The sequence below is a fragment of the Aquarana catesbeiana genome, linkage group LG05 (assembly GCF_042186555.1).
Source record: "Aquarana catesbeiana isolate 2022-GZ linkage group LG05, ASM4218655v1, whole genome shotgun sequence".
Taxonomy (NCBI): domain Eukaryota; kingdom Metazoa; phylum Chordata; class Amphibia; order Anura; family Ranidae; genus Aquarana; species Aquarana catesbeiana.
In genome coordinates this window covers 614,591,744-614,617,698 of record NC_133328.1, presented here as the reverse complement: position 1 = coordinate 614,617,698, position 25,955 = coordinate 614,591,744, and the positions used below count along the sequence as shown (strand labels likewise).

General features: G+C 43.3%; 1 protein-coding gene across 11 annotated transcripts in view; it reads left to right on the top strand.

Moving 5' to 3' along the window:
* The window catches only part of CYRIB (CYFIP related Rac1 interactor B), a 217,518-nt gene that overhangs the window by 78,330 nt on the left and 113,233 nt on the right, over positions 1 to 25,955 (top strand). For 3 of the 11 annotated variants that reach the window (XM_073632248.1, XM_073632246.1, XM_073632245.1), the window contains one exon: positions 9,781 to 9,873. The exons of the other annotated variants lie outside the window; for them this stretch is intronic. The gene's annotated coding sequence lies outside the window, so the exon portion shown is untranslated. The remainder of the gene's footprint in view (positions 1 to 9,780; positions 9,874 to 25,955) is intronic. 11 annotated transcript variants of the gene reach the window in all.

Here is a 25,955-nt window from a genome sequence, read left to right as displayed (position 1 = left end):
GATGTGTCTCTAACCGCATACAATTCGCATATGTGTCAATGGGGCCTAGTCATGCTGGAAACCAGGTAGCAAATAAACTTTCTAGTTTCATCTGTTGCTGTACTTTGAGTCGGCTCTATCATTGTCAGTGCAGGCACATCCTCCCTGCCTTCTGGAAAATACAAGCTCGGTGCCAGGTTGGACTGACAGGCCCTTAAAATACCTGTTTATGTCCCACTTTGGTCACTCTATCTATGTGAATAAAAGAGTTTTATGTGCAGTGAGCGGAGATCAATTTACATGATAGTAGTAAAAGAGGAACTTCACTTTTATTTTCTTGGAAGTTCACAGGCACAAATCATTGTGTGCAATTTCCTCTCTTGCCAAATATCTCACAATATTTTACATATCTTCATAGTGTGAAATTGTAATGACAGATGTGAAATGGGAGGGGGAGGGGATGGAGAAGGGAAGTGTTGTTTTTTTATTTTTTTTTCATTCTGTTCTACACTTATTGGCTAATTTCAGTGCAGTCTAAGAACGGCACAAATGAAGCTGTATGAAACCACTTATTTGCCAAAAAAGATCTGTATTTCACATCAATCAGTTTTCTAATCCAGACGCCATAGCCAAGTCTTGACCATTCAGAACAGTTTGGGCAAAGCGATGGTTGGATGGTCACCACTTTTACCCAAGTCCACTGAAGACAATCCCAGAAGGAGGTTACAAAGCTGAGAACAAAAGTTTACAGCCCCTTGGAAACAAGATTGAGAATTCTGGCTGCAAAGGAATATTTAGTGCTTGGGTGCTCAACCTGTGGCCCTCCAACTGTTGCGGAACTACAAGTCCCATGAGGCACTGCAAGGCTGACATTTACAAGCATGACTCCCAAGAGCAGGGGGATGATGGGAATTGTAGTTCCCGCAACAGCTGGGGGGCCCCCGGTTGAGCACCTATTATTTAGAGCTTGGGTTGAGAGTGAAGGTGTCTGAGACCCCTTTCACACTGGAGGCGTTTTTCAGGCGCTACAGTGCTAAGAATAGCGCCTACATAGCACCTAAAAAAAGCCTCAACTGCATTCCCAGTGTGAAAGCCCGAGTGCTTCCACACTGGGATGCTGCGCTGGCAGGGCGTCACAAAAAGTCCTGCCAGCAGCTTCTTAGCGGTGGAGGAGCGGTGTATTCACCGCTCCCCCAACGCTCCTGCCCATTGAAAACAATGGGGCAGCGCTGCCATACGGCCGGCAAAGCACCGCAGCGGTGTTTTGTGGGCGGATTTAACCCCTTTTCGGCCACTAGCGGGGGGTTAAAACCACCCCACCCCCCCGCTAGCGGCCGAAAAGCGCCGCTAAAACTACGGTAAAGCGGCGCTAAAAATAGTGCCACTTTACCGCCGATGCCCGGGGCAGCTCAGTGTGAAAGGGGTCTAAGGGGTAACAATCAGCAGGTCCCTGCATAGAAGACAGCATATACTCTCCTCTTTAGCAGCCTGTATCTCCTTCTCCTCTGTTCCAGTGCTGCAACTTTGGAGAGCCGTTTGGACATTTGACACTTCTAGGAGTGACAGATGCCTGTGCCCTTTATGGCATTCTGGTTTCTTCCTTCAAGCCCATGCGTCACTGCAGGACTCAGCACCAGGACCCTGCAGGGGGGTCCAAAGAAGGAACCAGCGTGCGGTGGGGGATGCAGACATCCTATGCTACGTATGTAGTGCCCAAAAGGCTTTAGATGATGAAGTGCTAGAATAGAGGAGAGGCTAGAGAACGAGGCCTCTGGAGAGGCGAGTATATGATGTCTTCTTTTGCATGCTGTTAATTGATTTAACCCAGGAATAGGCAACCCTGGTAAGGTGGAGCTCTACCTGAACAAAATAAAAAAGATCACTAAGGTGCAGCCCCCACTAGAGGGTCCCAGCTCCCACTTCCTCCTGGTGCACCGCAAGGGAGATCATCTCTCTCCCCTCCCTCTCGGCAATCATCTGGGACACGTCACAGGTCCCAGAAGATTGCCTGGGCAGTCACAGCATGCGCCTGCGCAGTGCCTGCCTGGCTGTGAAGTCACAGCCAAGCGCCCTTAGTGACAATGCCGGCACCGAAGAGAGGAGGGGGAGACGAGCGGGGCTTCGTTCCCCCGCATCGCTGGACCCTGGGAAAGGTGTCTGATTATTAAAAGTCAGCAGCTGCAGTATTTGTAGCTGCTGACTTTTCATTTTTTTTTTTTTTAGGCGGAATTCTGCTTTAAGGTGAAAAACCTTCTGTGCTGCAGCTCCCCCCCCCCCCAGACCCCCCCTTTCTCTTACCTGAGCCCAATCCGATCCAGCGATGTGCTCAAGTGCAGTGGCTCCAGCCACTGTCTCTCTCCTCATAGAACATATTGATAGCAGGAGCAATTGGTAGCAGCGTCACTCGGGAGTGAGCCTGCATGGGTGCCTTGAAGGAAAGCAACTTCATGTGATGGCACCCGATGAAGAGGAGGGGCTTGGAGTGCCGGAGAGGGACACCAGAAGAAGAGGATTGGGGCTGCTCTGTGCAACACGATTGCGCAGAGCAGGCAAGTATAGGCATGTTTTGTTATTTTTATGAGAAAAAAAAAAACAGAAGGTTTACAACCACTTTAAGTAGGGTTTGAAGAGTTGAGGGGTCAGTAGTAAGTAATGCAGAACTCAGAGTTTATTGATAAATAACGCACAGTGCAGGGGTCAGGAGTAAGGGATCAGTAGTATGTATCCTACAGTGCAGGGGTCAGGAGTAAGGGATCAGTAGTATGTATCATAGAGTGCAGGGGTCAGGAGTAAGGGATCAGTAGTATGTATCCTACAGTGCAGGGGTCAGTAGTATGTAATATAGAGTGCAGGGGTCAGGAGTAAGGGATCAGTAGTATGTATGCTACAGTGCAGGGGTCAGTAGTATGTAATATAGAGTGCAGGGGTCAGGAGTAAGGGATCAGTAGTATGTATCCTACAGTGCAGGGATCAGTAGTGTGTATCATAGAGTGCAGGGGTCAGGAGTAAGTGATCAGTAGTATGTATCGTAGAGTGCAGGGGTCAGGAGTAAGGGGTCAGTAGTATGTAATATAGAGTGCAGGGATCAGAAATAAGTGATCGGTAGAATGAATAGAGTTGGGGAGACAGGAGTAAGTGATCAGTAGTATGCATCATAGAGTGTGGGAGTCAGTAGCATATAATGCAAAGTTCAAGGGTCATTAGAGTAACGAGGAGTGGGGTCAGACTCCGCCCCTGCAAGCCAGCAGGGTGTGGTGTCTGCCCAAACCTGGTATACTTTGGCACACTTGGTAAAAGAGATGCAGGTCTGCCGGCTTAGGTCTGTGGGCTGGGTGTTGTCAGAACCTGGTGGTCGGCAGGTCATTCCTAAAGAACCTCTCATCCTCACAATTGATATGTTGCCAATCCCATTGTAAACCCTTTAAAAACCACACAGTGTTCTGACATTTTGTTACAACGTTTCCTGGATAGAATTAGCAGTACACAGGTTGGCTTGTTGTTGTGTAATTTGTTCTGCCGTTTTGTCTTTTGTCACCAGTGCTAAGTCGACAATGTTTGCATGAACCCTTCTGTCATCTCCACAAGAGCAAGACTGAATGAGGATGGAATATAATCTATATGGACGGTTAATAATGGAAACCATGAATACAATTCTTAACTTGTTCATCCAACATTGCTAGGGACTAGATTATCAGCGCACAAGTGGCTGCTCCCTGTTTTATCTGTGTAGAGAGGAAGTGTGGCATATTCATTTTTCGATAACTGTCACAAGTTGATTGTGCCCGTTAAGTCACAAATAAAAAAAAAAAAAAAAAAAAAATCGAAGTCTCAAACAGCAGAAGCGTTTTCATTTTCCACCACGGAAAAGTTTAGACTCAAGCCCTGGTCACCGGGTCCTTGAGGTTTGTACATTTATGGCTGCCTTATAAATTAAAATGGAATGGCAGGCTAATAAAAAAAAAAAAAATGCTTTGGTCCAGGTAAATATTAAAGACACAATTCACCTTTAAGGCCGGGTTCAAACTGGTGCAACATACGCTCCGACTTTGGCAGCTCATGTCACATGACGTGTACAAATCAATGATTCCCTATGAGAGCCGTCTTAACTGGTCCGACTTTAAAAAAGGTTCCTGCACCATGGACCATGGACTTTGGTCCATTTTCAGCCCATTCAATATCACTGAAGTGGGATCAAAGTCGGATCCTCGTCCTAACCGTCCGACTTGTGACATTTGACATTCTGGTTACAGCAGCAGTATAAGGAATTTGTCACACTGAGATTGTTTTGATAGGTCACAGGAAAAGTCGGACTATCTCAAAGTCGGAGCAAAATCATATCCTGTTCATTCAAGTCGGATGGAAGTAGGACCGATGTCGCATGTCAAAGTAAGATGACAGTCGTACAACAGTTGGGTTGCACCAGTGTGAACCCGGCCTTAGGTCATGCTTCATATTATACCTATGTTTAGGGTGTAACATGACACATGATTGTAGGGCTGCAACTAACGATCATTTTCATAATCGATTAGTTGGCTGATTGTTTCGATTAATCGGTTAATAACCTTAAACAAAAGTGTGGTGTATAATTTAGTTAATATGTAAATCACCAACTGTATGGTTAGGGAGCAAAATATCGAATCCACTCTGAGAATAACAGACAGAAGAGATATACTATTAGAGGAGAGATATACTGTATATACTATTAGAGGAGATATATACTGTATATACTATTAGAGGGGATATATACGATTAGAGGAGATATACTGTATATACTATTAGGATATATATACTGTATATACTATTAGAGGAGAGATATACTGTATATACTATTAGAGGAGATATATACTGTATATACTATTAGAGGAGAGATATACTGTATATACTATTAGAGGGGATATATACTGTATATACTATTAGAGGGGATATATACTGTATATACTATTAGAGGGGATATATACTGTATATACTATTAGAGGGGATATATACTGTATATACTATTAGAGGGGATATATACTGTATATACTATTAGAGGGGATATATACTATTAGAGGAGATATACTGTATATACTATTAGGAGATATATACTGTATATACTATTAGAGGAGATATATACTGTATATACTATTAGAGGAGAGATGTACTGTATATACTATTAGAGGAGAGATGTACTGTATATACCATTAGAGGAGACATGTACTGTATATACCATTAGAGGAGACATGTACTGTATATACCATTAGAGGAGACATGTACTGTATATACCATTAGAGGAGACATGTACTGTATATACCATTAGAGGAGACATGTACTGTATATACCATTAGAGGAGACATGTACTGTATATACCATTAGAGGAGACATGTACTGTATATACCATTAGAGGAGACATGTACTGTATATACCATTAGAGGAGACATGTACTGTATATACCATTAGAGGAGACATGTACTGTATATACCATGAGAGGAGACATGTACTGTATATACCATGAGAGGAGACATGTACTGTATATACTATTAGAGGGTGAATCTGGTAAATATCATCAGACTCGGAGATCATTTTTTTTTTTATTTAAAAAAACAATCATTGTCTTCCTTCAAAAAAAAAATTTAAATTTTAAGAACGTTCGTTCGATGTTCTAATCGTTAGTGAGGTCAAATCGACATTCATTTTCAACCACAGTGACGGGAAAATTTGGAAATAGAAATCTTGGTGAAAGGAATTTTCGGACAGTGTATGTGGTTTTCGTTCAGAAATGACATTAATTTCAAAAACAGAATGTTAAAAACAAGTGAAAATTTCAAACAACAATCTTTCATTCTGCGAATGTACAAAGATTTTTCATCTGAATATTCTCGTCTGAAAATTGATCGGTGTGGCCAGCATAAGGCTTGGTACACACCTATGCAGTTTGATTTTGATCTGTTTCTGCAGTGCTTTTTGCTGTGCGTCTTGATTTTTGCGCACGTGATTTTGCTGCGATTTGCGCTTTTGCATTTTTTTCGGCCAATTTGTTGGGCAGATTAAAAAACTCAAATTGCTGCAAAAACGCATTATTTCTTTTCCATTGAAGTATATTGAACCAAAAAAAACACCGTTTTGCATTAAAAAAAAAAGTCCCTGACCCTTTCCAAATACGCAGCGGCTGAAAAAAAGCATAGATGTGAACGTGTCCCATAGGAAACCATGTAAATGAACTGTAGTGCGTTTCTGCAAAAAGCACCAAAAAAAACACATAGATGTGAACCAGGTCTAAGACGTTTAGTAACATAATGGGGTTAAAAAAACTAAAATGAGCCCTTTATAGTACAAAAAAGGCAGATAATCACTACTGTAAGGGGTTCATTTTTTTTTTTTTTTACTGTAGAACTGTGAAAGTAATATTTACAGTAGCGATTATTTGCTCTTTTTGTACTATAAAGGGCTCATTTTATTTTATTTTTTATTTTTTTTAACCCCATTATGTTACTGGCCGAATAATTGATTGTGAAAATAGTAATTGATTAATTTCATAATCGATTAGTTGTTTCAGCCCTACATGATTGCATTCCCCAACCCCCTCCCACCGTCAAACCGCTCCCCCATTTACCTGAATCGTGGGGTGCTTCTTACTGCAGCCTTTTGTTTTTGTTTGAATTAGGTGAGGATGTGCTTGGGCTCCATCCATTCACAGGGATTTGTTAGTGAGAAAAGTACAAGTCCCATCTTCCACTGTGGTGGAGAGACTAATTGCAGTGGAGCACAAGAGCAGTAACATCAGCACACTTGTAACTCTTTGTTTACTTCCTCCAGCCCCATAACAGAAGGTCTGTATCTCTGTACAAACCTGGGACTGGGGTGTAAACAACACAGGAGTCTGTTCATTGCCCCAATTTTTCACTGATCGCAATTGTAATTCTTGACAGGCTTTAGGGCCGGTACCCACTGCTGCGAATTTAGCGCGATTTGGATCCGATTGCTTTGCGAATTTGCATTGTGAATTCTTTGTGTTCTTGCGATTCTACTGCAAATTTTGCAATCTATGGAGCTGAATTCGCATCGCACACGAATCAAACTCAGACAGGACCCCTTTTTTACGCACCTTAGATTCGCAACGCATTGATGTGAACGACACTCATGGAAAACAATATTAAAATGACTTGCGAATTTGAGCGATCACGACGGCTCAAATTCGCAATAGAATTCGCAGCAGTGTGAACCGGCCCTTTAATGCAAAAATTGAATAAATGCATTTTTTAGGGAGGTCTGCCTAATCATAACCAACTGCCACAGTACAACGTAGATATTTGCCAGCACACCCAGGATTGGCACAAAGTGGCGTCCAAATGGGTAGTTTATTGCATGATCACAACACAAGAAAGGTGCAACGTTTCAGAGTCATACAGGACCCCTTTGTCAGGCAAGTGTCATCACATGCCTGATGAAGGGGTCCTGCGTGACTCCGAAACGTTGCACTTTTCTTGTGTTGTGTTTTGCCGATCCTTGGTGTGCTGGCAAACATCTACGTTGTGACTTGAACCAGTATCCAGCTGGTTGTTGCTGCAGCACCCAAACCTTGAGAGATTATACCAGGAACGTGTGCGATGGGAATATGAAGCATTAGTATTGTCTGCCACAGTAGTCACATGATCAGGAGAGGGTCCTTCCAGTTCTTGATCATTAGTACACACTGAGAACGGTCTTTGACGGCTCTGTGTCTGTGCTGGGGGTGCGCAGTGAGTGCACTCTCAGAACAGAAACCTCTGCTGCCATGGACGTATATGTGCGGCATGTGCCCGGTAAAGCCTACCCTCTTTGCTGCTGCAGATGTGCGTAACGTGGGTGGCAAGAGGTTGAAAGGCTTGAATAAAGCTGGAAGCATGTTATACATACTACTCTTCTACAAACTGAAGCCTGTGTTAAAAGGGCCTTAGGCAGCAAAGATAAAATGTTATTCCATTATAGAGTCGGAGGAAGCCAATGCTTTTCAGGGATCCAGAACCTTCCACTTCATCAGGGCTTAAGATGGGAAGGAAACTGTGTATATGAACTCAAACTAAGATTGTACAAAGGTTCCGTGCATCATCCTTTACACCCCCCCCCCCCATGCACATACAATGAAACTACCGCCTTCAGGAAATACATTTTATGTGCATTCATGGGTAAACACCAATGCAATGAAGCATCATCATTTGCAAATGTATTTCCACATACAGCTACTCACTTATATGGCAGGCTGTATGTGACTCCCTGGGCGTGGGGAAAATGAACAGTTTTTTACGCCCAACATATTTTCAGCCCTTGACTGTCCATGTGCATACGGCCTTACAGCTAGAGGACAATGCTGAGGGAACCTGAAGTATGGCGAAGATGCTCTTCCTTAGACCACTTGGCAGAGAAGTGACGCAGGAAGCTGCTAAACTAAAAAATGGAATATTGGTTTAAAAAAATCTGACAGTGTAGTGTACTAGAGGATTCTTAACCACTTCACATCCCGCATATAGTCATATGATGTCCGCAGGAGGGATCTCCCATCCCGGGCAGGCGCCATATGACGTCCTGGGCTTCCCGGCCGTCTAGGGGGCGTGCGCGTGCCCCCGCCATGTCACCCGGGACCCGATGCATGTGTCCGGCTGCCGTGATGTCTGCCGGGCACCCGCGATTGCCCGTTAACCGAGCAGGACCGTGGATCTGTATGTGTAAACAGGTTAAAAAGTAATGGCTTATTGTGGTCCTATGTACAGATACTCCAGTCTCTGCTGTGGAACTCTGCAGCTCCTCCAGGGTTACCTTAGGTCTCTGTGCTCTCTGATTAATGCCCTCCTTTCCCGGTCTGTGAGTTTTGGTGTGCGGCCGTCTCTTGGCAGGTTTGCTGTGCCATGTTCTTTCCATTTGGATATGATAGATTTGATGGTGCTCCTAGGGATCATTAAAGATTTAGATATTTTTTTTATACCCTAACCCCGACTTGTACTTCTCAACAACATTGTCCCTTACTTGTTTGGAGAGTTCCTTGGTCTTCATGGCAGTGTTTGGTTAGTGGTGCCTCTTGCTTAGGTGTTACAGCCTCTGGGGCCTTTCAAAAAGGTGTGTATATGTAATGACAGATCATGTGACACTTAGATTGCACACAGGTGGACATCATTTCACTAATTATGTGACTTCTGAAGGTAATTGGTTGCATCGGAGCATTTTATGGGCTTCATAACAAAGGGGGTGAATACATACACACATGCCAATTATCAGTTTTTTTATTTCTGAAGAATAGTTATGTATATATTTTTCTTCACAAACTTAGACTATTGTGTTCTGATTCATCACATATAATTCAGATTAAAAAAAAATTGAACTAAAGGCTGTAATGTAACAAAATAGGTAAAAAGCCAAGGGGGTTGAATACTTTTGCAAGGCACTGTAAGTTTGATTCTTGAAAAAAAAAAATCCTGAACTTCTCTTTTAACAAGATAAGCATTTAACATGTTGAGCTTGAGCGATTTTAATGATTGGATTTATATCTACTTAAGTCAGCCTTGATAATGGCTTGTTTGGAACCAAGGAACTCACATTTTTCATTTGGAACTGTTTGGTAAATAAGAATATGAGCAATTATTGGGATAGAGCGTGTTAGTCAGATGCAGATGTGGAGCAGCAGGATGACACTAAGCAGGCAGCTCTGGGTTATATTACATAAAGAGAACGGTCACATTTGATTGGGTTGTGCTTTAATGTCTTCTGCAAAAGAATCTAGAAAACGGCCATAATTTACACATTAGGATCAAGCAGAGGAGACATAAACAGTGAAAATCTAATCTGTATTTTCAGCTCCTGGACATGATTTGTTCTGTGCACTAAAATAGAAGCCAAATACAATACAGCTGCCCCAGAAACTGCTGAAAATCATTAGCGTTTGATCAGGTTTGTACTCTGTGCATGGCTGTAATTGTTGTATCGATTCCATTGTAGTAAACCTTTTCAAAGATGCGTTTTTTATTTTTTTTCTTATTCCCATTAACTGTTTCTGCCTTAAAGCTGAACTCCACGTATAGATTTTATTGTCTAGTTAGGTTGGTCCAGCTTGAACCAATGTAGGTACGCATTCTCTATACCAGTGCGACTGCTGTGGAAGTGAAGAATCACAGAAGTAGTTGCTGCTATTACAGTGATTGGTGCACTTTTCCGAGTCCAATGCCGAATAGTTGCCCTGCTTCATTCACTCTCAATGCAAACTTGGAGCGCCGTTCAAAGCCAGGGACTCTGTCTCCATAAATGGGGTGCCGACGTGCTCATCCCAAAGTGATATCTGCAGTAAATGAAGGGCGCCGTTCTACCCGACCAGCTAGTGTGACACAGAAATATGGAGCGGCCTAAGCCTACATGTCTCCTTCAAGAAACCACATGGTTGACGCATTTCGCCCGCCTCCGGGGCTTAGTCATGACTCTAAGCCCCAGTGGGCGGGGCACAACGCGTCAGAGCATGGTTACTTGGTGGAGACATGTAGGCCGAGGCTGCTCCATATTCCTGTGACACTGGCTGGTCAGGGAGAGCAGCATTTTTCTCCATCTGCAGGGAGTTGCTCACTAGGCACAAGTGCCATTCACAGAATGTCTTGCTTTTTTCTCAATGAATGAAGGCATTCTCTTGATTGGACAAGGTGGAAAGGCAGGGAGGGGACATCATGATCTCCACCTTGTCCAACCAGAGAATGATTTGCATATTCATTAAGGAAACCTGTGCTGAGCAATCGACTCCATTGTCGTTACTGTGCAGCAGGGCAGCCGCTCAGCAAAAGGCCATTTTCCTATCAGGCCAGCGCACATTGCTGTAGAACAGGGGGTCTCAAACTCGCGGCCCTCCAGCTGTTGCAAAACTGCAAGTCCCATCATGCCTCTGCCTGTGGGAGTTATGCTTGTAACTGTCAGCCTTGCAATGCCTCATGGGGCTTGTAGTTGCGCAACAGCTGGAGGGCCACCAGTTTGAGACTTCTGCTGTAGAGCAAAAGAGGTGCATGAGTTGCAAAATTTGCAAAACAGGATTACAAATCCTTTGTTAGACAGTTTACAAAGCTGTATTTCAGCTGTTTACCTGGAGATCGGATATACATGAGCACACGCTGGCCTAAACGTTTCCTAATACCTGTGTTCCTGTGTCAGCACATTGTGGTCCTCCTATACATTTTAGTCTGAGAATATGACAATCTGATTATTCTAGTATTCCATTCATCTATTTACTGGAAATGTGTGTGCATTTTTTGACTTTTTTTTTTTTTTTTTGTGGTTGTAGTGAAAGGGAAGCCATTGGACAGGCAGGAAATGATTTGGTTATTTATCTTGGATTTCAGCATACAGTATGTAGAATAAGTGACAGTTGAAAGAATGAAGAAAATTCCACTGAATGAAAATATAATAAAAGCACTGATTATAGTTAAAACTTTGATACAATTAGAAAAAAAAAAATGCATCAAACCTACAAACACAAATTGACCAAAAGAGCAGTCAAACATTAGGCCCTGGTTTACACCAGTACGGCTTTGAAGTTGCGCTACTTCAAAGCTGACTATCTGTGCCATTTCACGTACGGCTTACTGATAACTGTGCGACTTCATTTAGCAGTTGTCAATGCAAGTCGCACAGAAATAATGCAGGAACCTTTTTCAGTCTCTGCACTGCATTGCCACATATGGGATACGACTTGTCATGCAACTTTAAACTGTCAAGTTGCGTGACAAGTCAAACTGACGTAAACCAGGGCTAAAAAATATGTTCCCCCAGCAATCTATATTCCTGATATGTGCCTGCTGTACCACGTACTTGTATGAGAAAGTCTCCTGTTCTCTTTGTATTGCTTCCTTTGTGTGAAATCCCTGATGTTCCTGCCAGTCCCCTGCTTTCCTATTAAAAACTGACCACACTAGGCATGAGAGCACACCGTGGCCAGTTTGCCGGCTGTGCCTGCTTTCCTCCAATGATCAGACCTGTGCTGACAAGACCGCCTCCCCCCCCCCCCTTTTAGTCGTTCACAGGGAAGACCAGTGCTGTTTCTCCTCCTTCAGCAGCTCTCTGAGCTCCTCATCACTTATAAAAAAGTAAAAAAATATATATATAGATAGATAGATAGATAGATATAGATAGATTATAGGATATATGTATATAGATAGATAGATAGATATATATAGAGATATATATATATAGAGATAGAGAGATATATATATATATATATATATATAGAGAGAGAGAGATCTATATAGAGATATATATATATATATATATATATATATATATATATATATATATATATATATATATATATATATATATATATATATATATATATATAGAGATATATATATATATATATATATATAGAGATATATATAGAGATATAGATATCGATCTATCTGATCTAAATAACGATCATTTGGGATTGCTGCATAGTTTCTAGCACAGATTCCATTACCACACGATTGCTAAAATGTCTTACACCCCTTATAGAAATTATACAATCTTACATACGAGATACTCAACATTTTTTACATAAAGTTTGTAACATAGGTATACCATCAGGGTAGGATCTTTAAATGTATTCAACATGTACCTTAATTCCCTAATCCCTGGCTTAAAATTCAACATGACAGTCAAAAAACTTTTTTGGACACCTTGTTAAGCATTAAAGTGGAGTTCCACCCATTTTTTAGTTTATTAACCATTTGCTGACCGCTGCACGCCGATATACGTCGGCACAATGGCAGGAGTGGGCAAATGGGCGTACCTGTATGTCCCCTTTAAGAGCCGGGGATAGCAGGCGCGTGTGCGCCAGCGGCACCAGCGGACTTTATGTCCGCCGGTCTCCTGCCGATTGTGTCACGGAGCCTCAGATCGGGGAAGTGCCTATGTAAACAAGGCATTTCTGTCTTGTGTTATAACAGAAATGTCTTGTACTGTCTTGTGATATGACAAAGATCACTGCTCCCTGTCATCGCTGTCATGTGACTAGTAGCCCACCCCCCCCACAGTTAGAATCACTCCCTAGGACACGCTTAACCCCTTCATCACACCCTAGTGGTTAACCCGTTCCCTGCCAGTGTCATTTACACAGTAATCAGTGCATTTTTATAGCACTGACCGCGTATATAAATGACACTGGTCCCAAAATCGGGGTCAAAAGTGTCCGATGTGTCCGCTAAAATGTCGCAGTCCCGATAAAAATCGCAGATTGCCGCCATTACTAATTAAAAAAAAAAAAAAATTTAAATGTCATAAAACTATCCCCTATTTTGTAGACGCTACAACTTTTGCGCAAGCCAATCAATATACGCTTATTGTGATTTTTTTTTTTTTTTTTTTTTTTACCAAAAATATGTAGAAGAATACATATCGGCCTAAACTGAGGTAAAAAAAAAATTTTATGTATATTTTTGGGGGATATTTATTATAGCAAAAAGTTAAAAATGCGTTTTTTTTTTTTTTCTTCAAAATTTACTTCTTTTTTTTTTTTTGTTTATAGCACAAAAAATAAAAACCGCAGAGATGATCAAATACCACCAAAAGAAAACTCTATTTGTAGAAATAAAAGGACATCAACTTTGTTTGGGCACCACATCGCACGACCGTGCAATTGTCAGTTAAAGCGCAGTGCCGATTCACAAAAAGTGTCAGGAAGGGGGTAAAATCTTCCGGGGCTGAAGCAGTTAGGTCAGCAGCTACAAAAAGCATAGCTGCTGACTTTTAATAAACAGACACTAATGTCCCGTACACACGGTCGGATTTTCCAACGGAAAATGTGTGATAGGACCTTGTTGTCGGAAATTCCGACCGTGTGTAGGCTCCATCACGCATTTTCCATCGGAATTTCCGACACACAAAGTTTGAGAGCAGGCTATAAAATTTTCCGACAACAAAATCCGTTGTCGGAATTTCCTATCGTGTGTACACAAATCCGACGGACAAAGTGCCACGCATGCTCAGAATAAATAAAGAGATGAAAGCTATTGGCTACTGCTCCGTTTATAGTCCTGTTGTACGTGTTTTACGTCACCGCGTTCAGAATGATCGGATTTTCCGACAACTTTGTGTGACCGTGTGTATGCAAGACAAGTTTGAGCCAACATCCGTCGGAAGAAATCCATGGATTTTGTTGTCGGAATGTCCGATCTCAATGTCCGACCGTGTGTACGGGGCATTACATGTCCCGCGGTCCAGCGATGCGGCCGCCCGGAGCCTCGCTCCTCTCCTCCGCGCCGTCATAGCAACTGTAGCACCCGCCATGACAGCTTGCGGCTTCATCGTCAGGCGCGCACTGCGCATGCGGGAGTTGCTCTGTGCTTTATTGGCCAGCCAATCTTCTGGACCTGTGTTGTGTCCCAGAAGATCGTGGGCAGGGAGGGGCCACCTAGGGCGAGAGGAGGAGTCGCCTAGGCGGCCGAGAACAGGAAGGAGGAAGTGGGACAGGAAGTACCCCTAAAAAGAGGGTACACACTCCCACACTCCCCCCCCCCCCCCCCAAAAAAAAAATGACATGCCAAATGTGGCATGTCAGGTTGCTTCAAGCAGAGGTTCCACTTATGGGTGGATCTCCGCTTTAATGAACACATAGTTATTTATATACAAAACCTACAGATCGCAGCCAGCTATTATTGTACTCCGGTTTTCATCCATTGCTCGTAGCCAATTGGTCTGTGTATCCCGGATTGTTAATGATCCAGATTTAATGAATGTTAGATGACATGGAAGGGAAACTACAACAACAAGGTTATCCCAAGAAAATTATCAAAAAGGAAGGAGATGATCTGCTCTATCACAGACCTGTCCATAGTAACACTCAACGTCTCCCCTTCATCTCACAATCCCATCCGTATTCCACCAGGGTTTACAATATAGTAAAGAAACATTGGTCTATCCTGCATGACGGTTATCTGTCAGTACAGGAATTCCATTGTCCTCCTTTGCCTTCTTACCGCTGAGGTCGGACAATATGACAGATTGGTCAAATCTGATCAATATCGTCCTCCCTCACCTCTTACAACCTTTTTTGGGACCACGTAACTTGGGGTCATTTCCCTTGTCTGTGTTGCCTCCAATGCAACAGCAAAAAGGGAAACCTTTCTCCCATCCACATAGAGGGTATAATATTGACATTAAAAATCATTACACTTGTCAATCATCTTATGTTGTATCATAATAAAATGTCCATGTGGGTTATTATTATATGTGGAAGAAACCACCCAAAAGGTTAAAGATAGGATTGCTAGACACAAGTATCCCATCAGGGATAAATTAGACAAATTACCCAACATTTCATAGAGAAAGGACATAACCGTTTCTTAATTAGGATTTATGGTTATAGATGGTATACCTAAGAAGAGACGTGGAGGGAATAGGGATATTAACAATTACGTCGGCCATACACGGTTCGAATTTCTAAAGAATTTTCTTTCGAAAAACCGTTTCAAAGAATTTTCGTACGAATTAGTGGGGCTGCAACAACGGCCAATTTTCGTGCGGCAATCAAATTTGAGGAATCGGACATGTTGGAAATTTTTTGAAAAACAAACGATTTTCTAATCAATGATGGGAGAATAGTGCGAGAAATGTAATGAGAAAAGAACATTTACGGAGAGAAAAGAAGATTCCCGTCCACGAAAATTATTTTCTGTAGCAACATGAGGTGAAATTGAAGGCTTGGTCAGCCAAATTTCGAAAATCAATGGTGTCATCATCGGATCGCAAAAAAAAGAACTTTCTGATTTTGAAAAGAAAATTTTGTTTCGAAATTCGACCATGTATGGCCTGCTTAAGAAAGCGGGAGGTTCAATGGATACACCATTTAAATACATTATTGTCTAATGGATTGAGTTCTGATTTTGATCTATATTTATTTCTTTGACTTATTCTTTATTTTTATTTTTCAAAAAAAAAAAAAAACAGTGATGTCTTTTTATTTTTTTTTATTTTCATAGCCGGTTATATCCATGTATTCACTATATGTGTTTTGTTCTTCTTTAGCGCATATCGAATGTAATAAGAAAAGTGATAGTACCTGATGACCCATGATTCCATATGTCTACATGTTTTCTTCATTTGTTGATTATCCTTATTGGTACTAAATGACTGATTAATCGATCCCATATGAGATAGGAGTGTATAAATATACGCTTGTAAAGATCATTATTGTTGTGTGTGTCTTGCACTGAAGAAGGGCGCTATCTGTATAGCCCGAAACCGCCATGCAATGCATTAAACACCGAATGGAATTTGAATTTTCCTAATAAATTTTCTATATATATGACCTGTGGAAGGTTCTGATTGCTTAGCACTGCTACATGTGCTCTTCACCTTCAACACTTTTTTATTTATATATAATATTCATACATACAAATGCTTTGCCTTTCATTTCTATTTTAAGCTGAATGGGTTGTTTTACAAGGTGAGGATTTACATATAGCTTAACCCTTCACGCCAACAGTATGCAGATATGCGGCCTCTCGACGGGTGGGCCTGCACGCCAAACGGCTGCATATTTGCACACTCCAAAGACATGCTGGTAGGTTAATTGGATCTTGTCTAAATTGTCCCTAGTATGTATGAATGTGTGTTAGGGACCTTAGATTGTAAGCTCTTTGAGGGTAGGGACTGATGTGAATGTACAATGTATATGTAAAGCGCTGCGTAAATTGACGGCGCTATATAAGTACCTGAAATAAATAAATAAATATCAGATTGTACATAAAGCTGTGTGGAGAGCGCGTGCCCTGCGCGTTCCCGGCACAGTTACTGATAGCTCACGGAAACCTCCCGATCGCTCCTTTTGATTGGCAGCTTTCCGATCATGTGACAGACAATCACGGTGGTCACATAAACCCTGCCCTGGCATCTGAAACCCCTTAATGGGCCAAGAGGCGCCCGCGCAATCGGGTTAAGGGCCCATTCAAAGTCATCCTCTTCTTCCCCAACAATTTTTTTTTTTTTTTAAACCTCTATGCATACTTTTTTTTTCCCTTGAAGTCTTTTTGGCGGTCCAGTAACACCACCACAGTCTTTTCTCCTTCTTCTGGCGGCTGATGGGGTGTGTATATGACAGGCTGGGCTCCAGGACTGAGCAGCACTCATGTGATGAATTGTAGAAGGCTGCTCGTTCCTCAAGTACTGTGATCCCATCCCGGGGTGATTATGTGTTCCTAGATGGGCATGTAAATGACAGGCAGGGCTCACAAGAAATGGGCGGGATGGTGGCGTCACATTTTGCCCTCATGAGAATTAAAAAAAATTAATTAAAAATTAAGAGATGCTTTCCAGTTTATGGCTTCATTCACAAGGGCGCTTAGGATCCTACAGCATGATTGAGCTGTTTTTTTCCACACGATTGTTAGTAAATGGGACACAGCCGAATTTGCAGTGTGGGTTTGGGGGCCGTTCACCTGTCCTGACCCCTCCCACGACCCTGCATGCCTGTCAAACATTGGCTGCCTGCACACAGCTTCGGGCGGTTCCAAAGTTGTAAACAAACGCCTCGGTCACACTGCATGGACCTCGGCGTCAGTGAAGCCTAACGTACATTATTGCATTGCATTAACGCTTTAAAGAAAGGAAATGCCCTAAAGAAAAAAAATAAAACAAATAATAAAATTTATTTGGCCAGATTAGGGGACATTGTCTTGTTTGTAGGTTAAGAGAATCCCTTTTTTGGGGTGGCATGGATGATACGATGAATTACTGTTGTACAGATTTAATTGGCTGTGTGTAGCCTGCAAAGCAATGGCCTCTGTAAATGTGTTTTGTGCTTCAAATGGAAATGTCAGATGTCTCCTCCACTGCAGATGACAGAAAATAGAATAATTTCCTGCCAGCATTATAGATCCAGTGACGTGTATGGCGCGTGCCGCTGGATTAATTAGGTCAGGCTTGTGTTTTATGTCCGCTTTATAGATTTAGTCTTGGTGGAAGAGGTCACATGAGGAAAGGAATGAAGCGCTTTGTTCTGTCACACAACTATCTCTCTGGCTGTGCGTTCCAGCTAAAAATGTGACGTGGAGCCCCATATAATGATATCCATATTTAATAGACCGCAGCAGGTCACAGAATGACTTTACACTGAAGCTTGAGGAATGCTGATGTGTCCTAATGGAATTTCCCCCCCATGTATACAATGCAGGCCTATTCTGTGCAGCATCTTCCCCAGGATGTAAGAACAATTCCTAGCGGTTCTGTATTTGGATTATTTTGATGAGCTCGTCCTTTTTATTAGAGGTGCACCAATTGGAAATGTTGGTGCGGAAACCAAAAAATTCAGGATGCACTTCACCAAAACCAAAAATGATAGTTTTTAAAAAATATATATAATTGTATTGTATTCGACTTTTTAATGAATCTCTTCGTGCCTAAGGGTAAAACAAATCTTAATGCCTCAGCCCAATTTTGCAACTTTGACATATGTTAGGAAAACCGTACATATCAACACAACTACTACGACAAATTGGGCTTTCATTTAGTGGTAAATGGTAATGGCTCCTGAGTTTTATTTTTTTTATTATTATTATTATCAAAGAAAAACTGGCCCAAAATAGTAAAAAAAAAAAAAAAAAAAAAATTTAGCTGTATATTTCTTGTTACTGCTATAACCTACCACCAAAGAACAACCCCAAAAAATTCTCCTGCTCCTGATGATCGCAGCAATACCACATATATGTATGTTAGTTGTTCTATATACTTGTAGTACAGTCCAGAAACAATAGTGCGCATTTTGCGTTTTATTTTTAAAAAAAAAATGTATTCTACCTAAAACACACTGACACCTATTAAAAAAAAAAAAAAAATCCTGTCCAAAAAATACTAACCCTGACCCAAACACAAACCCTGGCATTGATCTAGATCAAGCCTTGGTCTAGGTACGTCTTATCCTGCTGCCCGATGGCTCCTGGGATATACCTGTCATCAATCCCAGGAGCAGCGTGGTATGCGTGCTTTCTTTCCGGGTTTTCCATTTCATTGACAGGTTGCCATAACAACGGGGTGGGAACTTCCTCCGCCGCCTCTATGGCAACCTGCAATGCAACGAGTGCACCACGCTTTGTACACAGTGCGCAGGTGCGAGATGGAGAGGTGCATTCTGGGTAGCCAGCAGAACCGTACCTGTAAAACTCCCTAGAGGGCTTGAGATGCCCACAATGAAGATGGGAGCTCGCATGTCTCAGAGGCTACAGTGAGTAGATTTAAAGCAGAGTTCCACCCAAAAGTGGAACTTCCACTCATTTGTCTCCTCCCCCCCTCCGGTGCCACAATTGGCACCTTTCGGGGGGAAGGGGGACAGGATACCTGTCTTTGACAAGTATCCTGTTCCCACTTCCGAGAGTCCGGGCCGCGGCCCGTGACATGACCCCGGGGCTCCCCCCTCCTCCTCTCCCTGTTGCCGGGCCAGTAGGAGAGAGGAGTGGAGGCTAGCGCATGCGCAGTAGGGTCCCCGGCGTGAAGCCGTAAGGCTACACTACCGGGTTCCCTTATATGCAATGGCGGCGGCGGCACCCGACAGCTGATGGAAACATTGCTGGACTCCAGGACAGGTAAGTGTCCTATTGTTAAAAGCCAGCAGCTGCAGTATGTGTAGCTGCTGGCTTTTAATCTTGAACCTGTCCCCCAGATTATGCACTTTAAACTATTTGCATGTTCTGAACACACTTTAAAAGAACATGATAAAACAAGCCTGCATTCACCTCCGTAGCTAAAAAGGCATTGTGGAGAAATTCATCTTCGCAACAGAAGCATTGAAATCACTGCTCCTCTTCCCTTATATTGTATGGCAGCCAGTCTTCTAAAGGAAATATTCAGCAGGTGTTTTATAAGCTGCTAGAAACCAAATGCACACTGTTGTGTTGTGGTAATGCGCTGCAACATGGCAATAGTGCACTGCAGCGTTATGTAGGGTTGCACTGATACCGATATTGGTGCCGATAAAAGAGTATTTTCATGAGTATTCATACTTATAAAAAATGCTCCCGAAACCGATACTTTGCGGTGCAATTTGCGTCCATACAAAATTAATGGTTGCAGAGAATCGCATGCAATTCCTACAGATATGTGGTCCAATTTCTGTCCGAATCACATGCGGGAGGGAAAGCGCATGCGATTTGGACAGGAATCATACCATATTCCTATTCAAATTGCATGCGACTCTTTGCAGTGTATATGCAGTGTATATCTGGACGAAAATCGCACCGCAAAGCATTGGTACTCTGTATTGAGAGCATTTTACACTCCAAAGACATGCTGGTAGTTTAATTGACTCCTCTCTAAATTGGTCCTAGTATGTGTATGTATGTGTGAGTTGGGGACCTTTGTGAGCTCCTCGAGGGCGGGGCCTGATGTGAAGCACTGTGTAAATGAACTGCACTATAGAAGTACCTGTAATAAATAAATATCATGGATAGTGATAGGGAGGAGTGTAGAAAGGGTTGTGTTTCTGATGATATCATAAATGTTGAGGGGTAGAAGTGGTGCAGCCGGTTGTGTTTTTGATATTATGACGAGTAGAAATGGAACAAACAATACTTGTATCAGAAATGATTTCATTCTTGCGAATAGGTAAATACGGAGTAGTGGATGTTCACCGGACAATGTCATGGCAATGGGTAGAATTGGAGCAGCGATCGTATCTTGGGCAGAAGTTTATCAACATGTTTTTTTATCGTTTAGATTGGGTTCCCTTTTCTGTAATTTGTGAGCTAATTAGGACATGACTGTTTGTTGTGAGGATTATGTTATGCATGTTTCTCACACAAATTAGATGAAGATAAAAACCGCAGATGGTTCAAAATAGAATTTAACTCCTACAGAAGCTTAGAAGTTGGCCCCTCTGACTGTTCCTATTCCCTATTTTTTTTTAGACTTTTCTTGTCAACTTGGCTTTGCGAAGGATCCTAAAGCCCTCCACCAAAGCAGCCTGTTAAAGCATCTCTCTGGGATATTGGTAGCCCCCCCCCCCCCCTTCTTCCTCAACTGATGGGTAATTAACCACTTCAGCCCCGGAAGAATTTACCCCCTTCCTGACCAGAGCACTTTTTGCAATTCGGCACTGCGTCGCTTTAACTGACAATTGCACGGTCGTGCAACGTGGCTCCCAAACAAAATTGATGTCCCCCCCCCCAAATAGAGCTTTCTTTTGGTGGTAATTGATCACCTCTGCGGTTTTTATTTTTTCCGCTATAAACAAAAAAAATAGCGACAATTTAAAAAAAAAAAAACGCATTATTTTTTACTTTTTGCTATAATAAATATCCCAAAAAATTCTTAAAAAAACATTTTTTTTTTCTCCGTTTAGGCCGATATGTATTCTTCTACATATTTTTGGTAAAAAAAAATCGCAATAAGCGTTTATCGATTGGTTTGCGCAAAAGTTATAGCGTCTACAAAATAGGGGATAGTTTTATGGCATTTTTATTGATATATATTTTTTTTTTACTAGTAATGGTGGCAATCAGCGATTTTTTTTTTTCTTTGCGTGACTGCAACATTATGGCGGACACATCAGACAATTTTGACACATTTTTGGGACCATTGGCATTAATACAGCGATCAATGCTAAAAAATTACATTGATTACTGTAAAAATGTCACTGGCAGTGAAGGGGTTAACCACTAGGTGGCGCTGTAGGGGTTAAGTGTGTCCTAGGAAGTGATTCTAACTGGGGGGGGGGGCTGTGTGTGACACGACACTGATCACTGCTCCCGATTACAGGGTGAGCTGATCAGTTTCCTGTCTCTAGGCAAAACGGGGAGATGCTTGTTTACATCAGCATCCCCCCCCCCCCGTTCTTCCTCACCGTGACCTCACTGTGAGACGATCGCGGGTATCCCACGGTCACAGAGCTCCTGGCAGGCGCGCGCCCGCGAGCCGCCTCTTAAGGGGCAACGCACAGGTACGTTAATCTGCCTGTACGTGCCCTTCTGCCGCAGTATATCTGTGTGAGGCGGTCGGGAAGCGGTTAAATGAAAAAAAAAAACCATCTAAATGCCCTTTTTATTTCATAAACCCACGGTCATGTGATGCTGCCAGCATCTTCTGTTTTCTTCTGTTGGGTCCTTCTTCGGGTGTCCTCATGACTGCCTGCATGATGTGAACACTTTGGTTGTCCATCAGAGGAATCCTCCCAGTACCCAGAACGATCATGGACATCATCATAAGGGGGTTGCAGCAGACTGGTTGCGAGGGACCTGAACAGGGGAGGGACTTAGAATAGTATATCTTCCTTCACCAGGTAATCACAGGAAAAAGCCTGAGAGAATTGCTTAGGGGGTCAGTGGGAGCGAGGAAAGGGAAAGGGGGTCATGTGTACCTGAGTGAAGCTTTAAAGTGGTTGTTAATCGAAAGGACCTGGTATGGATTGGGGGGGAGCCCACACATTTTCTTTTCACAATTTATTTTTTATTGCAGGTGTTCTATCGAATAGGGCAGATCGATGGATAATGCCTCCTGACGAGCTGCGCATGTGCAGGACGTAATGTCACTCCCGATCAGCAGGTGTGATGTCAAGAGTGCACATGTGCAGATCGTTGGAGGCATTACCCGACGATCTGCACTATTGGACAGAACACCGGCAATGGTTTTTTTTTTTTTTTTTTTTACATTCAGCTGTCAGTGGGAATCCCGCTGACAGCTGATAAATCATCCGTTGTTAAGGACACGGCGGCCGGCTTCCTGGCCCACACCTTAACAACCAGCTAATGTTAAAGATGCCAGTGGCAGTCGGCTCCAAAAATTTGCATCTAAAATCGGAGCTGAACAGCTGCTTATTAGGAAATTCACTGTGAAAACGGAGGAGAAATTCGTACCGGACATGTGTGAACCGAGCCTAAGGAGGAAAGGCAGTCCACCCCCCTCCAGCACACAGCAGGTAACTCATAGCCTCAGCTCTGTATGACTTTTTTCTAAGAGCCCTTGCACACTGGGGCGGCGTCTGCGGTAAAACGCCGCTATTATTAGCGGCGTTTTACCGTCGGTATGCGGCCGCTAGCGGGGCGGTTTTACCCCCCGCTAGCGGCCGAGAAAGGGTTAAATACCACCGCAAAGCGCCTCTGCAGAGGCGCTTTGCCGGCGGTATAGCCGCGCCGTCCCATTGATTTCAATGGGCAGGAGCGGTAAAGGAGCGGTATACACACCGCTCCTTCACCGCTCCGAAGATGCTGCTGGCAGGACTTTTTTTACCGTCCTGCCAGCGCATCGCTCCAGTGTGCAAGCCCTCGGGGCTTTCACACTGGAATACAAGCAGCGGCACTTTCGGGGCGGTTTGCAGGCGCTATTAGCGCAATAGCGCCTGCAAACCGCCCCAGTGTGCAAGGGCTCTAAGAACTGGTTGGGAGAGGGGTTGTCCCTCCCCTCCACTCAACTATAAGATTACAGGGAACTCTGTGCTGTAACTCTGCTGTGTGTGAGATCAGATCCTTATCCCCCTGAGAAAAATCCTATGATCTGCGTGTTTTTAGAAGGTTCTACAGGGAAAATGGCTGCAGAGTAACAGGTACAACTTATGTAGGAGGATTTGTTTCCTCTGTGTATCACCTGAGGCCAGTCACTTCACTAGGTATACAGTATGTAAGTGTTTACAACTATGTTATGGGATTTGTATTAGTATGACCCAAATCATGTCCAAGCAATAAAGTGATACTAAAGTCTCGTTTGGTATTTTTTAATTAAAAAAAAAAATGTTATACTTACCTCCTCTGTGTAATGGTTTTGCACAGAGCAGCCCGAATCCTCCTCTTCTAGGGTCCCTCTTTGGCTCTCCTGGCCCCTCCCTTCTGTCGAGTGCCCCTACAACAAGTGGCTTGCTATGGGGGCACCCGAACTGCTCCCCGTGTCCATTCAGACACGGAGCTGTGGTTTGGCCCCACCCCCTCTCTCCTCATTGGCTCACTGACTTAGTTTGATTGACAGGGGCCAATAGCGCCCTGCTGCTGTCTCAGCCAATGAGGAGGGAGAGTCCTGGGCCGCCGAGACTCTCGTGTGCAACATTGCTGGATCGGGATAGGCTCAAATAAGTATTAGGGGGTGCTGGGGCGGCTGCTGCACACGGAAGGTTTTTTATATAATGAATAGAATGCATTAAGATAAAAAAAACTTCTGACTTTAGTACCACTTTAAGGGCCAGTTCACACCATAGAAACGCAGTCCGGATGCGTTCCAGATGCTTTTCTGCATGCATGTTTTTGACGCATTCCAGTGCTTTTTTGTTGCAGTCCAGTGCATTTTTCCCCCCTTTTTTTTCTTAACCTTAAAGAGGTTGTAAACCCCCATTTAAAAAAAAAAAAAAAAAAACAGTAATACAAAGGCATAGTGAGCTAGTATGCATCGCATACTAGCTCATTATGAAATACCTTAGAATGAAGCCCTGTAGCGGCGCCCGCACACCACTGACACGGCCGACATCTTCCCCGGTGTTTCTTCCGAGTTCGCGGGCTTCGGCGCTATAATTGGCCCGAGCCGCAAAGACGCCGGTCACGGCACAGGCCCTGAAGAAACGGCACGGGCGGCCGTGGTCTCACAGAACTCTCACTTTAAAGCTGATGAATAATTGCATCTGTGAGTGAAGGTGTATATGTGTTATCGCTGTTGGGTGCTGTCAATGAAGCCTGTTGTGAATTTCTCCTTTTAAAGCGGAGTTAAAAAAATATTTTTAAAAGTCAGCAGCTACAAACACTGTAGCTGCTGACTTTAAATAAGTACTTACCTGTCCTGGGTGCCCGCGATGTCGGCCGTCCCTTCCCGTCCCTCGGGTCCCGGCACCGCCATCCTAGGTAAGGGAAACAGGCAGTGGAGCCTGGTGGCTTCACTGCCAGTTTCCTACTGCGCACGCGCGAGCGCTCTGTGAATGGCCCCGTGGTGTTCTGAGAACACACACAGTTCCCAGAAGACAACGGGGCCGCTCACCGAGGAGAAGAACACGCCGCAGAAAAGGAAGAGGCAGATTAGGAAGACTGCCTAGCAACAAAGGTTTAGGTAAGTTTAATTTTTTTTTTTTTTTTTTTCAAATGTTGTTTTTACATTTTTTTTTTAGGATCTTTGGTGATTTTTTTTTTTTTTTTCAGGGTGGCCCTCCACTTTAAATTCCTCCGCCAGTGTCTCCTAAAAGGCTCCGGTATCGCCACAGTGGTGGCAGGGGGAAAAAGAGAGAAAGAAAGGCCTCCACTAGTGTAGTATGTTTAAACAATAGGGGGATATTTATTAAATGTCTAAAGTGAACTCTTACATTGTAACAAAAAACGTTTAAAAGCAAATGGAAAAAGTAGTGACTGTGGCGTTCTCAGCGCCCTCTCACTTTTCCTCCTGGTGTACGTCTCGCTCCGGCCACTCCCTACGCGTTACGACACGATCACGTGTCTTCATCTGGGGAGATGAACTGACTGCGCTGGTGTGAACTACGCCATTGAAAACCATTTAACCTACTATCAATGCGTTTTTGCAAAAAACGCACTGGACTACATGTGGTGTGATCTGGCCCTTAAGGCATTTTTTTTTTTTTTACCGGTTGTGGTACGCTGACAACCCCATTCACCATTAATGCCCCGACGCACCTCACGTTAGCGCATGCTGTAACCTGTGTTAACACTGCAAAGTATTGCTTTAGTGTAAATGGGCCCTAATTGTTTTTCTCAATGAGCTGAAAAACTGCTTTGGCCCTGCACAAGCCTTGCTGTTCTTTGTGTCATGTCTATGCAAGCGCCCTTTTACTTTCACAAGTATGCCGCTGGTGTTATAAATGGATTAACAGTCTGAGAATGATTTGGTTGTAAGTTGAGTCATTTCCCCTGGTAGGAAGCTCGGTGAACTCTGCAAGCTCGGGGTGTGATGAGAGCGGGGGACGCAGGCTCTGGGCGGCTGGTTCGGGGAGGCAGAAGGTAGACGTTCGCTGAAAGAGAATTTCAGGTTAATAAAGATTAGGAGCTCACAGGTGGGGGAGTGCATCCAGGAGAGACACGCCACAGCATGCAAATACCTAGAGGGCAATGTACTACTGA